General features: G+C 41.0%; 1 protein-coding gene and 1 long non-coding RNA gene across 6 annotated transcripts in view; one reads left to right on the top strand and one right to left on the bottom strand.

Moving 5' to 3' along the window:
• The window catches only part of MCM9 (minichromosome maintenance 9 homologous recombination repair factor), a 121510-nt gene that overhangs the window by 15929 nt on the left and 92353 nt on the right, over window positions 1-13228 (bottom strand). The gene's annotated exons all lie outside the window — the stretch shown is intronic.
• On the top strand, window positions 1247-4058 carry LOC107975268 (uncharacterized). The gene is made up of 2 exons (XR_001718683.3): window positions 1247-1533; window positions 3699-4058. It is a non-coding gene; the product is annotated as an uncharacterized LOC107975268 (long non-coding RNA).

Genomic DNA, 13228 nt, shown 5'->3' on the forward strand with positions numbered 1-13228 from the left:
AATGTAGAATGACAGAAGGAGATATCACAAACATCAACTTCCAACAAAGTATACTGAAACTATTCTATCTTAAAGAGAAGTAACCGTTCAATAAACACTTTTTATGCCCCTGCTATGAGGAGACCCCTCTGCTAAGTGCTAAGAAGTATCCACAATTAAACCAAACTCTTCTTAAGGGGCTTGCAATCTACTAGCTATAATGTAACACAAGGCAGAATATGGTTAAGTTCTAAAACAATAAAGTTTCCAGGGGAAATAGGGATGATGTGTATTCATCTATGTGGATAGAAAGGATGAACACAGAAGCAAACACTGTGAAGCAGCTTTTGAACTGAACCTTTCAAGACCTCTGGACATTTTTAGGTGGAGAAAGACAGGCATTTGCAGAGGGGGTGAGGGTAGAGAGTGAGGATGACTCTGGAGAATAGTGAGTGGTTGAGGCAAAAACTTTCTGTGTATTCACTCATTTTGTTTTGATTTTTTTTCTAAACACCAAAGAAACAAAAAAGAGAGAAAGAGGGAGGGAAAGGAAATCAGAAAATATGATTGATTTGGCATTGAGTTTTTGAGGAGCCATTGTGAAGGGAAGTCTGATGAGGACTGGGTTGGTGAGTGGGTTGGACAGGAAAGGACTGTGGACAGGATGCAGGGTAGGGCTCTAGTACAATGGTCCAGTAGAGGGACAAGGTAGTCCTAAATGGAGAGTGGCAGGATAGGGATGGATGTGACATAACTTACTGTTTTTAAACTAATTAATGATGGGCTAGTTCTCAAAATAATGTGACATATTCATTGGCAATAACAAATGTAAAAATTTGAATCTGTAAATTTGTATGCTGTGCACTTGATGCCCATTTTTAGTTATAGTGGGATGTCTGCCTCCCAAGTCACAGCCCTATGACATCAGCAACATGTATTACATTTGTTAATCCCTGATCTATTTCTAGCTAGCAGCTACTTCATTCCCTGAGGCTGAAAATGTTTGAGAATCTTTATTTGTGGCAAGTGGCACAAGAAGACACTCATTAAATAAATAAGAGAAAGATAAACAAGGCATTTTTACCAAAAACTAAATTCCCTTTTAAAAAATTAGTGACAAGGAAAAATTCTGGACAGTCCACATCTTATAATTTATGTGTCAAAATGGCTTTTGTAAAGACAGTTGTTTAGAACTTGGAATATAATTTGCCATAGAACAATGTAACAAGCGGTTACTAAGTAACCCACAAAAGCACATTTAACCCACACTGAAGACAGACTATTTGTATTTCTTATTTAAAAATGTCCACAACACTGGCAATGAAACAAAATACAATTGCATATGACATAATTTTTATAAAATTATTTTTAATGCTAGGTCAAATGAATTGTTCATTCATCCTCTCTCTGACCAACCAATATTTATAGACCATTTCCTTTGTGCAAAAAGCTGTACTGAGAATCCAAAAAGGTATATATCTGATCTCTGCCGCCAATTAGTTTACAACAGAACTGCTGGGGAAAGAAGAGGTGGAGCAGAGTGCCTGCCAGATCGTAAGTGTGCAAGGAGTGCTGGTGTCAGTATCAGTATTAGTATCAGCAGGGAGAAACTTTGGTGGGGACACCTGGAGATCTATAGGGGATATAATTGGAAAGTTTTCCAATGTATGAGAAGAAAAATGAACACAGAAAGAAGGTGGTAAATTATGCCTAAGGTAACTGGGGGAATTAATTTTTCCATTAGAAAAGCTTAAGCTTAAGAATCATGCTGGTGGATCGCCAGAGCTCAGGAGTTTGAGACCAGCCTAGTCAACATGGTGAAACCCCATCCCTACTAAAAATACAAAAAATAGCCAGCACGGTGGTACACACCTGTGGTTCCAGCTGCTTGGGAGGCTGAGTTGGGAGAATCACTTGAGCCTGGGAGGTGGAGGCTGCAGTGAGCTGAGCTTGTGCCACTGCACTCACAAAGCAAGAGACCATCTCAAAAAAAAAAAAAAAAAAGTTGGGGGTGGGGAGAACTAACAAAAATTTGTAGGCAAAGAAAAAAGGCTGTCTGAGGTGAAGTCAGCAGAAATAGGAGCAAGGAAAATATGGGAGGGGGCAGAGGAAGAGGAGATTATGAGAGATAAGTCAGGCAGATCCCTGTAGCAAAGAGGGAGGATGAAGACAGTGCCAGGACAGACAGGGTGGTCTCTGGGCACTTGAAAGTGGGGAAGACCGTATGTAAACCTGGTGGGTACAGACCTGTGATACAAACATTTTTTAAAAAACTAAATGGGGCTTTAGAAAACAAACACAAATACATACATACAATCTAATCCTAAGTACACTGTGCGTAGTAGTGGCTCACTAAATACTAAATGAATGAATTCACAGACTGTAAGGTAACTCATTTTTCTATCCCATATGAACTCTACCTTCTTCAACAATATTAATAAAAATAACTACATTTTTAATATCAAGCAAGCACTGCATTAGGTTTACAAAGATCATCCCTAATCACAGCAACCTGAAGGGTAGGTGCTATTATCACAAACTTGGAAATAAGGAAACTAGAAGTTCAGGAATATTAACTTCCCCAAGGTTACACTGAGAGGAGCAGAGCTGAGATTCAAACCTAGATCTCCTGGGCTCCAAAATCAATGCGCTTTTACTTCCAGACTGCCGATTCTGCCTGGGATTTTGGGCATCAATTTATTTACCTTACTTTATATATATATATTTTTTTTTTAAAAGACATGGTCTCACTCTGTTCCCCAGGCTGTAGTGCAGTGGAGCAATTACAGCTCACTACAACCTCAAACTCCTGGGCTCAAGTGATCCTTCTGTCTCTGCCTATCAAGTAGCTAGCATTACAGGTGTACATCACCATGCCCAGCTGATTTTCAGAAAATTTTTTGTGGAGATGGAATCTTGCTATGTTGCCCAGGCTGGTCTTGAACTCCTGGCCCCAAGAATCCTCCCACCTTGGCCTCCCAAAGGGCTGGGATTACAAGTGTGAGCCACCATGCCCAGCCTATTTTTGTCCTACTAAATGTGGTCTTCCTTGAGAGATTGTGATTTATTGTTATAATCCTCACACTGCCTGGTACATAGTAAATGCTTAATAAATGTACATAATTTAAACAACAAATAAAAATAAATCTTTACTTAGTTCAGTATTTCTGAAATTCAGCATTATTTTACATTTACAGGCTTTGTCATAAAAGGATGCTGATACATATTTCTTTTGTATTAAACTTCAAGAAGACATTCCAGTTTCTGAAAAAACTACTTTTACATTTATTTAATCCACACATTTAAATGTCCTACAAACATAGTAGTAACTGTTCTACTAATAACTTGTGTAACCTAACATTGTAAAGTTATTTTTACCAGTAAAGACCCTTAAGAAAGTGCCCTTGTTTTTGTGAAGGTCTCCCATTACTCCCTTTACGGGATGATCCTCATCTTTACTTATGGCTTTGATCACCACCTATATGCTGGTACTTCCAAATTTATCTCCAGCCTGTGGCACCAGGTGCTATATGTTCACCAAACCTTGTTTTCTTTTCATCCTGGGAATAGAGCAAGATTGTATTTCCTATTCCCATTACAGTTAAGTAGGGCTATGATACCAAGTCTGGACAATGAAGTAAAGATAGAACATCATAAACCACTTTTAGGTCTGGCCCCTAAAAGCCTTCCTGTGCAATCTTTTTCTCTCTCTTTACTAGTGGAGTACAGAAGAGGATAAAGCCCTGGAGTCAGAGAGCCACATGAGAGAAGGAGCTTGGGCCCGGAATCATTGTCGGAGCAGAGCATACCACCCTCAATCCACATCAGACTGACACGAACAAGAAAAACTTCCTTTGGCAAAGCATTGCAGGCACGTGGTGAGCACAGGAAAAAACTGACCAATCTTCAAAGAGAAATGGAAAGCAATGAAGACATCTCAGAAATTTGAGGTTTTGAAGTGTTAGGGAAAAAAAATTGCTTCTAGACCCCAGACAGTAAGAAGCAAAATTGAAAAAAGCTCGAACAAAGGCCCAGTAAATTTTCTCAGTTGTATAAAGTCACTTAGATTGAACATGAAATCTGCTTTAGATGGTGGTAAGGTAGCCACTGTTAAGTAATGAAGCCCACACCCATGTTCTTAGCAGCACTACACACACAACAGCTGAGAGGCGGAGAAAATCCAGGCGTACGTAGATAAAGGAATGGATAAGGAAAACGCGGTCTATACACACAATGGAAAATTGTTCAGTTTTAAAAAGAAAGAAAATGCAAACACATACTACAACATGGAAGAACCTTAACTATATCATGCTAAGTGAAATAAGCCAGTTACGAAAGATCAATACTGTATGATTCCACTTACGTGTGAAATACCTAGAGTAGTCAAATCCATAGAAACGGAAAGTAGAATGGTGGTTGCTAGGGGCTGGGAGGAGGAGGAAATGGGAGTTTTTTTTAACAGGTATAGAGTTTCAGTTTACAAGACGGAAAGAGTCCTGGTGATTGCTTGTACAATGTGACTTATACTTTTTAAAAATTATTATTATACCTTAAGTTCTGGGATATATGTGCAGAATGTGCAGGTTTGTTACATAGGTATACATGTGCCACGGTGGTGTGCTGCACCCATCAACCCATCATCTACATTAGGTATTTCTCCTAATGTTATCCCTCCCCTAGCCCCCCACCCAGTGTGTGATGTTCCCCTCCCCGTGTCCATGTTTCCTCATTGTTCAACTCCCACTTATAAGTGAGAACATGCAGTGTTTGGTTTTCTGTTCCTGTGTTAGTTTGCTGAGAATGACGGTTTCCAGCTTCACTCATGTCCCTGCAAAGGACATGAATTCATCCTTTATGGCTGCATAGTATTCTGTGGTATATATGTGCCACATTTTCTTTATCCAGTCTATCATTGATGGGCATTTGGGTTACTTCCAAGTCTTTGCTATTGTGAACACTGCTGCAATAAACATACGTGTGCATGTGTCTTTATAGTAGAATGATTCATAATCCTTTGGGTGTATACCCAATAATGGGATTACTGGGTCAAATGGTATGTCTGGTTCTAGATCCTTGAGGAAATTGCCACACTGTCTTCCACAATGGTTGAACTAATTTACACACCCACCAACAGTGTAAAATAGTTCCTATTTCTCCACATCCTCTCCAGCATCTGTTTCCTGACTTTTTAATGATCACCATTCTAACTGGTGTGACATAGTACCTAATTGTGGTTTTGATTTGCACTTCTCTAATGACTACTGATGATGAGCTTTTTTTCACGTTTGTTGGCCATATAAATGTCTTCATTTAAGAAGTGCCTGTTCATATCCTTCACCCACTTTTTGATGTGGTTTTTTTTTTCTTATAAATTTGTTTAAGTTCTTTGTAGATTCTGGATATTAGACCTTTGGCAGATGGATAGATTGCAAAAATTTTCTCACATTCTGTAGGTTGCCTGTTCACTCTGATGATAGTTTCTTTTGCTGTGCAGAAGCTCTTTAGTTTAATCAAATCCCATTTGTCAATTCTGGCTTCTGTTGCCATTGCTTTTGGTGTTTTAGTCATGAAGTCTTTGCCCATCCCTATGTCCTGAATGCTATCACCTAGGTTTTCTTCTAGGGTTTTTATGGTTTTAGGTCTTACGTTTAAGCCTTTAATCCATCTTAATTTTTGTATAAGGTGTAAGGAAGGGGTCCAGTATCAGTTTTCTGCATATGGCTAGCCAGTTTTCCCAACACCATTTATTACATGAGGAATAATTTCCCCATTGCTTGTTTTTGTCAGGTTTGTCAAAGATCAGATGGTTGTAGATGTGTGGGATTATTTCTGAGGTCTCTGTTCTGTTCCATTGGTCTATATATCTGTTTTTGGTACCAGTATCATGCTGTTTTGGTTACTGTAGCCTTGTAGTCTAGTTTGAAGTCAGGTAGTGTGATGCCTCCAGCTTTGTTCTTTTTGCTTAGGATTGTCTTGTCTATATGGGCTCTTTTTTGGTTCCATATGAAATTTAAAGTAGTTTTTTCTAATTCTGTGAAGAAAGTCAATGGTAGCTTGATGGGGATAGAATTGAATCTATAAATTACTTTGAGCAGTATGGCCATTTTCACAATATTGATTCTTCCTATCCATGAACATGGAATGTTTTTCCATTTGTTTCTGTCCTCTCTTATTTCCTTGAGCAGTGGTTTGTAGTTCTCCTTGAAGAGATGTTTCACATCCCTTGTAAGTTGTATTCCTAGGTATTTTATTCTCTTTGTAGCAATTGTGAATGGGAGTTCACTCATGATTTGGCTCTCTGCTTGTCTATTACTGGTGTATAGGAATGCTTGTGAATTTTTCATATTGATTTTGTATCCTGAGACTTTGCTAAAGTTGCTTATCAGCTTAAGGAGATTTTGGGTGAGACAATGGGGTTTTCCAAATATACAATCATGTCATCTGCAGACAGAAACAATTTGACTTCCTCTCTTCCTATTTGTACCCATTATTTCTTCTCTAGCCTGACTGTCCTGGCCAGAACTTCCAATACTATGTTGACTAGGAGTGGTGAGAGAGGGCATCCTTGTCTTGTGCCAGTTTTCAAGGGGAATGCTTCCAGCTTTTGCCCATTCGGTATGATATTGGCTGTGGGTTTGCCATAAATAGCTCTTATTATTTTGAGATATGTTCCATCAATACCTAGTTTATTGAGAGTTTTTAGCATGAAAGGGTATTGAATTTTATTGAAGGCCTTTTCTGCATCTATTGGGATAATCACATGGTTTTTGTCATTGGTTCTGTTTAAGTGATGGATTACGTTTATTGATTTGCATATGTTGAACCAGCCTTGCATCCCAGGGATGAAGCCAACTTGATCGTGGTGGACAGGCTTTTTGATGTGCTTCTGGATTCAGTTTGCCAGTATTTTATGGAGGATTTTCTCATCGATGTTCATCAGAGATACTGGCCTGAAATTTTCTTTTCTTGTTGTCTCTGCCAGGTTTTGATAGCAGAATGATGCTGGCCTCATAAAATGAGTTGGGGGGAGCCCCTCTTTTTCTATGGTTTGTAATAGTTTCAGAAGGAATAGTACCAGCTCCTCTTTGTACCTCTGGTAGAATCTGGCTGTGAATCCACCTGGCACTGGGCTTTTTTGGGTTGGTAGGCTATTAATTACTGCCTCAATTTCAAAACTTGTTATTGGTCTATTCAGGTATTCGACTTCTTCCTGGTTTAGTCTTGGGAGGGTGTATGAGTCTAGGCATTTATCCATTTCTTCTAGATTTTCTAGTTTGTTTCCGCAGAAGTATTTATAGTATTCTCTGATAGTAGTATGTATTTCTGTGGGATCAGTGGTGATATCCCCTTTATGATTTTTTATTGTGTCTATGTGATTCTTCTCTCTTTTCTTCTTCATTAGTCTGGCTAGCAGTCTATTTTGTTCATCTTTTCAAAAATGAGCTCCTCGATTCATTGATTTTTTGAAGAGTTTTTCGTGTCTCTACCTCCTTCAGTTTTGCTCTGATCTTAGTTATTTCTTGTCTTCTGCTAGCTTTTGAATTTGTTTGCTCTTGCTTCTCTAGTTCTTTTAATTGTGACATAATTGCTTCTCTAGTTCTTTCAATTGTGATGTTGGGGTGCTGAATTTAGATCTTTCCCACTTTCTGATGTGGGCATTTAGTGCTATAAATTTCCCTCTGAACACTGCTTTAGCTGTGTCCCAGAGATTCTGGTACGTTGTGACTTTGTTCTCATTGGTTTCAAAGAACTTATTTATTTCTGCCTTAATTTCGTTATTTACCCAGTAGTCATTCAGGAGCAGTTTCCATGTAGTTGTGCAGTTTTGAATGAGTTTCTTAATCCTGAGTTCTAATTTGATTGCACTGTGGTCTGAGAGACTGTTTGTTATGATTTTCACTCTTTTGCATTTGCTGAGGAGTGTTTTACTTCCAATTAATTATGTAGTCAATTTTAGAATAAGTGCTATGTGGTGCTGAGAAGAATGTATATTCTGTTCATTTGGGCTGGAGAGTTCTGTAGATGTCTATTAGGTCCGCTTGGTCCAGAGCTGAGCTCAAGTCCTGAATATCCTTGTTAATTTTCTGTCTCGTTGATCTAATATTGACAGTGGGGTGTTCAAGTCTCCCACTATTATTGTGTGGGAGTCTAAGTGTTTCTGTAGGTCTCTAAGAACTTGCTTTATGAATCTGGGTGCTCCTGTATTGGGTGCATATATATTCAGGATAGTTAGGTCTTCCTGTTGCATTGATCCATTTACCATTATGTAGTACCCTTCTTTGCCTTTTTTGATCTTAGTTGGTTTAAAGTCAGAGACGAGGATTGTAACCCCTGCTTTTTTTTGCTTTCCATTTGCTTGGTAAATATTTCTCCATTCCTTTATTTTGAGCCTATGTGTGTATTTGCACGTGAGACAGGTCTCCTGAATACAGCACACTGATGGATCTTGACTCTTCATCCAATTTGCCAGTCTGTGTCTTTTAATTGGGACATTTAGCCTGTTTACATTTAATTTGATCCTGTTATTATGATGCTAGCTGGTTATTTTGCCCATTAGTTGATGCAGTTTCTTCATAGCATCGATGGTCTTTACAATTTCAAATGTTTTTGCAGTGGCTGGTACCGGTTTTTCCTTTCCATATGTAGTGCTTCCTTCAGGAGCTCTTGTAAGGCAGGCCTGGTGGTGACAAAATCCCTCAGCATTTGCTTGTCTATAAAGGATTTTATTTCTCCTTAGGTTATGAAGCTTAGTTTGCCTACATGTTAAATTTTGGGTTGAAAATTCCTTTTTTTTTTTTTGGAGACGGAGTCTCACCATGTCACCCAGGTTGGGAGTGCAGTGGCAGCGATCTCGGCTCACTTCAAGCTTCGCCTCCCAGGTTCACGCCATTCTCCTGACTCAGCCTCCTGAGTAGATGAGACTACAGGCACCCGCCACCACGCCTGGCTTTTTTGTATTTTTATTAGAGACAGGGTTTCACCATGTTAGCTAGGATGGTCTTGATCTCCTGACCTCATGATTCTCCTGCCTCAGCCCCCTGAGTAGCTGGGACTACAGGCACCCGCCACCACACCTGACTTTTTTGTATTTTTATTAGAAACAGGGTTTCACCATGTTAGCCAAGATGGTCTTGATCTCCTGACCTTGTGATCCGCCCGCCGCAGCCTCCCAAAGTGCTGGGATTAGAGGCGTGAGCCACTGTGCCCGGCCGAAAATTCTTTTCTTTAAGAATGCTGAATATTGGCCCCCACTCTCTTCTGGCTTGTAGGGTTTCTGTAGAGAGATCCACTGTTAGTCTGATGGGTTTCCCTTTGTGGGTAACCCAGCCTTTCTCTCTGGCTGCCCTTAACATTTTTCCCTTCATTTCAACCTTGGTGAATCTGACAATTATGTGTTTCAGGGTTGTTCTTCTCGAGGAGTATCTTTGTGGTATTCTCTGTATTTCCTGAATTTGAATGTTGGCCTGTCCTGCTAGGTAGTTTTCCTGGATAATATCCTGAAGTGTGTTTTCCAACTTGGTTCCATTCTCCCTGTCACTTTCAGGTACACCAATCAATCGTAGGTTTGGTCTTTTCATATAGTCCCATATTTCTTGGAGACTTTGTTCGTTCCTTTTCATTCTTTTTTCTCTAATCTCAACTTCACGCTTTATTTCATTAAGTTGATCTTCAATCTCTGATATCCTTTCTTCTGCTTGATCAATTCAGCCATTGATACTTCCGTATGCTTCATGAAGTTCTTATGCTATGTTTTTCAGCTCCATCAGGTCATTTATGTTCCTCTCTGAACTGGTTATTCTAGTTAGCAATACCTCTAACCTTTTTTCAAGGTTCTTATCTTCCTTGCACTGGGTTAGAACATGCTCCTTTAGCTCGGAGGAGTTTGTTATTTCCCACATTCTGAAGCCTACTTCTGTCAATTCATCAAACTCATTCTCCATCCAGTTTTGTTCCCTTGCTGGTGAGGAATTGTGGAGGAGAATTTGAAGAGGCGTTCTGGTTTTTGGAATGTTCAGCCTTTTTATGTTGGTTTTTCCTCATCTTTGTGGATTTATCTACCTACAGTCTTTGATGTTGGTGACCTTCGGATGGGGTTTCTGTGTGGACGTCCTTTTTGTTGATGTTGATGCTATTCCTTTCTGTTTGTTATCTCTCCTTCTAACAGGCCCCTCTGCTGCAGGTCTGCTGGCGTTTGCTGGAGGTCCACTCCAGACCCTGTTTGCCTGGGTATCACCAGCAGAGACTGCAGAACAGCAAAGATTGCTGCCTGTTCCTTCCTCTGGAAGCTTTGTCCCAGAGGGGCACCCGCCAGATGCCAACCAGAGCTGTCCTGTATGAGGTGTCTGTCGACCCCTGCTTGGAGGTGTCTCCCAGTCAGGAGGCACGGGAGTCAGGGACCCACTTGAGGAGGCCTTCTGTCCTAGCAGAGCTCGAGTGCTGTGCTGGGAGATCTGCTGCACTCTTCAGAGCTGGCAGGCAGGAAAGTTTAAGCCTGCTGAAGCTGTGCCCACAGCTGCCCCTTCCCCCAGGTGCTCTGTCCCAGGAAGATGGGAATTTTATCTATAAGCCCCTGACTGGGGCTGCTGCCTTTCTTTCTGAGATGCCCTGTCCAGAGAGTGACTTAATACTACTGAACTGTAGATGGTAGATTTTTATGTTATGTTTTTTTCTTTTCTCCACACACACAAAAGAATAGAAGCTGTTCTGGAGTGAATGTTTGTGTCCCCTCCACTTCATATGCTGAAGCCCTAACACCCAGTGTTATGGTATTGGGAGGTGGGGCCTTTGGGAGGTGATTTGGTTTAATGAAATTATGAGGATGGGACTCTCTGAGTGTCCCTCACATACATGAGCAAAAAATAACCTTTCATTCTGTTAAGTCACTGTTTGCTATAGCAGTTAGCCTACTCTGGCTCATATGTAGCATAATCTCTCCAGCAAGCTCCAGTTCCTTTGGCTACGGCAAAACCTATCCCAACAATGTTTGAGTGGTCTTCTCATCAAAGGAATCAGGCCAGAGAACAGCCCACGCAGCAACATTGACATATTACTTTGTAGACTGTCTGACATTTCTATATTGACAGGCCTTGATTTTTAAAAATTGTTTAGCTTTTTTTTTAAAAAAACCCAATAAAACTGCAAAATAAAACTATACTAATGGTATTCTCACAATCCATTATATATATTTGGTAACCTTAAAATGCTAGGTACATATATTCTCTCCTCCCCCCCTTTTTTTTTTTTTTGAGACAGGGTCTTGCTCTGTCACCCAGGCTGGAGTACAGTGGTGCAGTCACAGCCCACTGCAGCTTCCACCTCCTGGGCTCAAGCAAACCTCCCATCTCAGCCTCCTGTGTAGCTGAGACTACAGGCATGAGCTACCATGCCTGGATAATTGTACTTTCTGTAGACTCAGTGTTTCGCTATGTTGCCCAGGCTGGTCTTGAACTCCTAGGCTTAAGCAATCCTCCCCATCCCTGCCCCTGCCTTGGCCTCCCAAAACGCTGGGATTACAGGAGTGAGCCACTGCGCTTGGCTCCTCCTCAACTTTTTAACAAGGTTGATAAAGTTGACAAACTACTTTTCACATCTACACTGGCATAATGAACAGTAATGGGATTTACAAGCAAGGGGAATAGGAAAGAGGAAAAGGTAAAAGTATTGACCATATAAATAATCTAGAAAGAACAGTGAACTCTCAAAGTACATGGTTTGAACTTATATTTTTCACATCCTGGTGGCACATTTGGATACCTCCAAGGATCACTTCATCTGTTTCACAGCCCATGCAGCCCCCTAGGGGTCAGGGCCCACCCAGTAGGGTTGGCTGGACAGAAGGACTTTCCCTCTCTCTCCTCTGGCCCCCCCTTAACCAGAGACTAGACTATGAAGACTACCACCACAGATACAGCTTCATAAGATCCTGGAAAGCAGAGGCAAACAGGGTGCTTGGGTACTGAGCAAGCACCCTGTACAATAGCAGTGGTTCCTAACCCAGGCAGATCAATAAGACCCAAAGTAGGTTTTGACAATGCAGATTCCCAGGTCCCACTTTACAGATTCTAATTAAGTAGGCTTGCACTAGAAAACTGATGACTAGTCAAGTTAGATCTGTGCCCTGGCCCTTCTAGGGCTGTTAGAATCACAGTATACAATAAACGTTTACTTGCCTGTCTTGTTACACGGTTGTGAATGTCTTGAGAACAAAGGCCTTATCTTTTCGTCTTTAAGGTGCCAGCAGCTAGCAGAAAGCATGACATTGTTTAGTGCTCAAAAAGATACGTCTACTGAGCAAAACAAGTGCTATCTTGCCTTTTTATTTTTTTGACACGGAGTCTCGCTCTGTCGCCTAGGCTGGAGTGCAGTGGCGTGATCTCAGCTCACTGCAGCCTCCGCCTCCCAGGTTCAGGCGATTCTCCTGCCTCAGCCTCCAGAGTAGCTGGGACTACAGGCACATGCCACCACGCCCAGGTACTTTTTGTATTTTTAGTAGAGATGGGGTTTCGCCATATTGGCTAGGCTGGTCTCAAACTCCTGACCTTGTGATCCACCCGCCTCTGCCTCACAAAGTGCTGGAATTACAGGCGTGAGACACCGTGCCCGGCCTATCTTGCCATTTTTAATTTTCAGGTTGTACTTCCTATCTAGGCATGTGAGTATAATTCAGTAGACATTACATATATCATGGAAATGTTAAATTTTCTCCTAAAATGTATCTTCAACAAATATTGAGGATGTCCTTGATTATTTAAAAATCTAGTGATGCCCTGCTTTTGATGAGATGCTATCCTGCTTAAGTTTGAAAAGAACCTTGAAAATAATGAAACATTATCTTTCCCAAATTATGATTTATTTAGCATCCCACAGCCTTACAGCTCATCATCATATCAAGTTATTCAAATGACTACACACTGTCATGTGGCACTGTGCTGCCATTCACTAGGCACAGGCACTGATTTGCACAGTTTAAAAAAAGCAAATTTTAATACTGACACCCTTTCTGCCCCCAGAGGCAGAGTTTCGCTCTGTCGCCCAGGCTGGAGTGCAGTGGTCCAATCATAGCTCGCTGCAGCCTCAACCTCCTAGGCTCAAGTGATCCTCCAGCCTCAGACTCTGAGTATCTGGGACCACAGTCGTGCATCACCACGCTTTGCTATTTTTAAAATTTTTTGAAGAAAAGGGGTCTCATTATGTTGCCCAGGTTGGTCTTGAACTACGAGCCTCAAGTGATCCTCTGCCTCAGCCTCCC

The sequence above is a fragment of the Pan troglodytes genome, chromosome 5, assembly GCF_028858775.2.
Source record: "Pan troglodytes isolate AG18354 chromosome 5, NHGRI_mPanTro3-v2.0_pri, whole genome shotgun sequence".
Lineage (NCBI taxonomy): Eukaryota > Metazoa > Chordata > Mammalia > Primates > Hominidae > Pan > Pan troglodytes.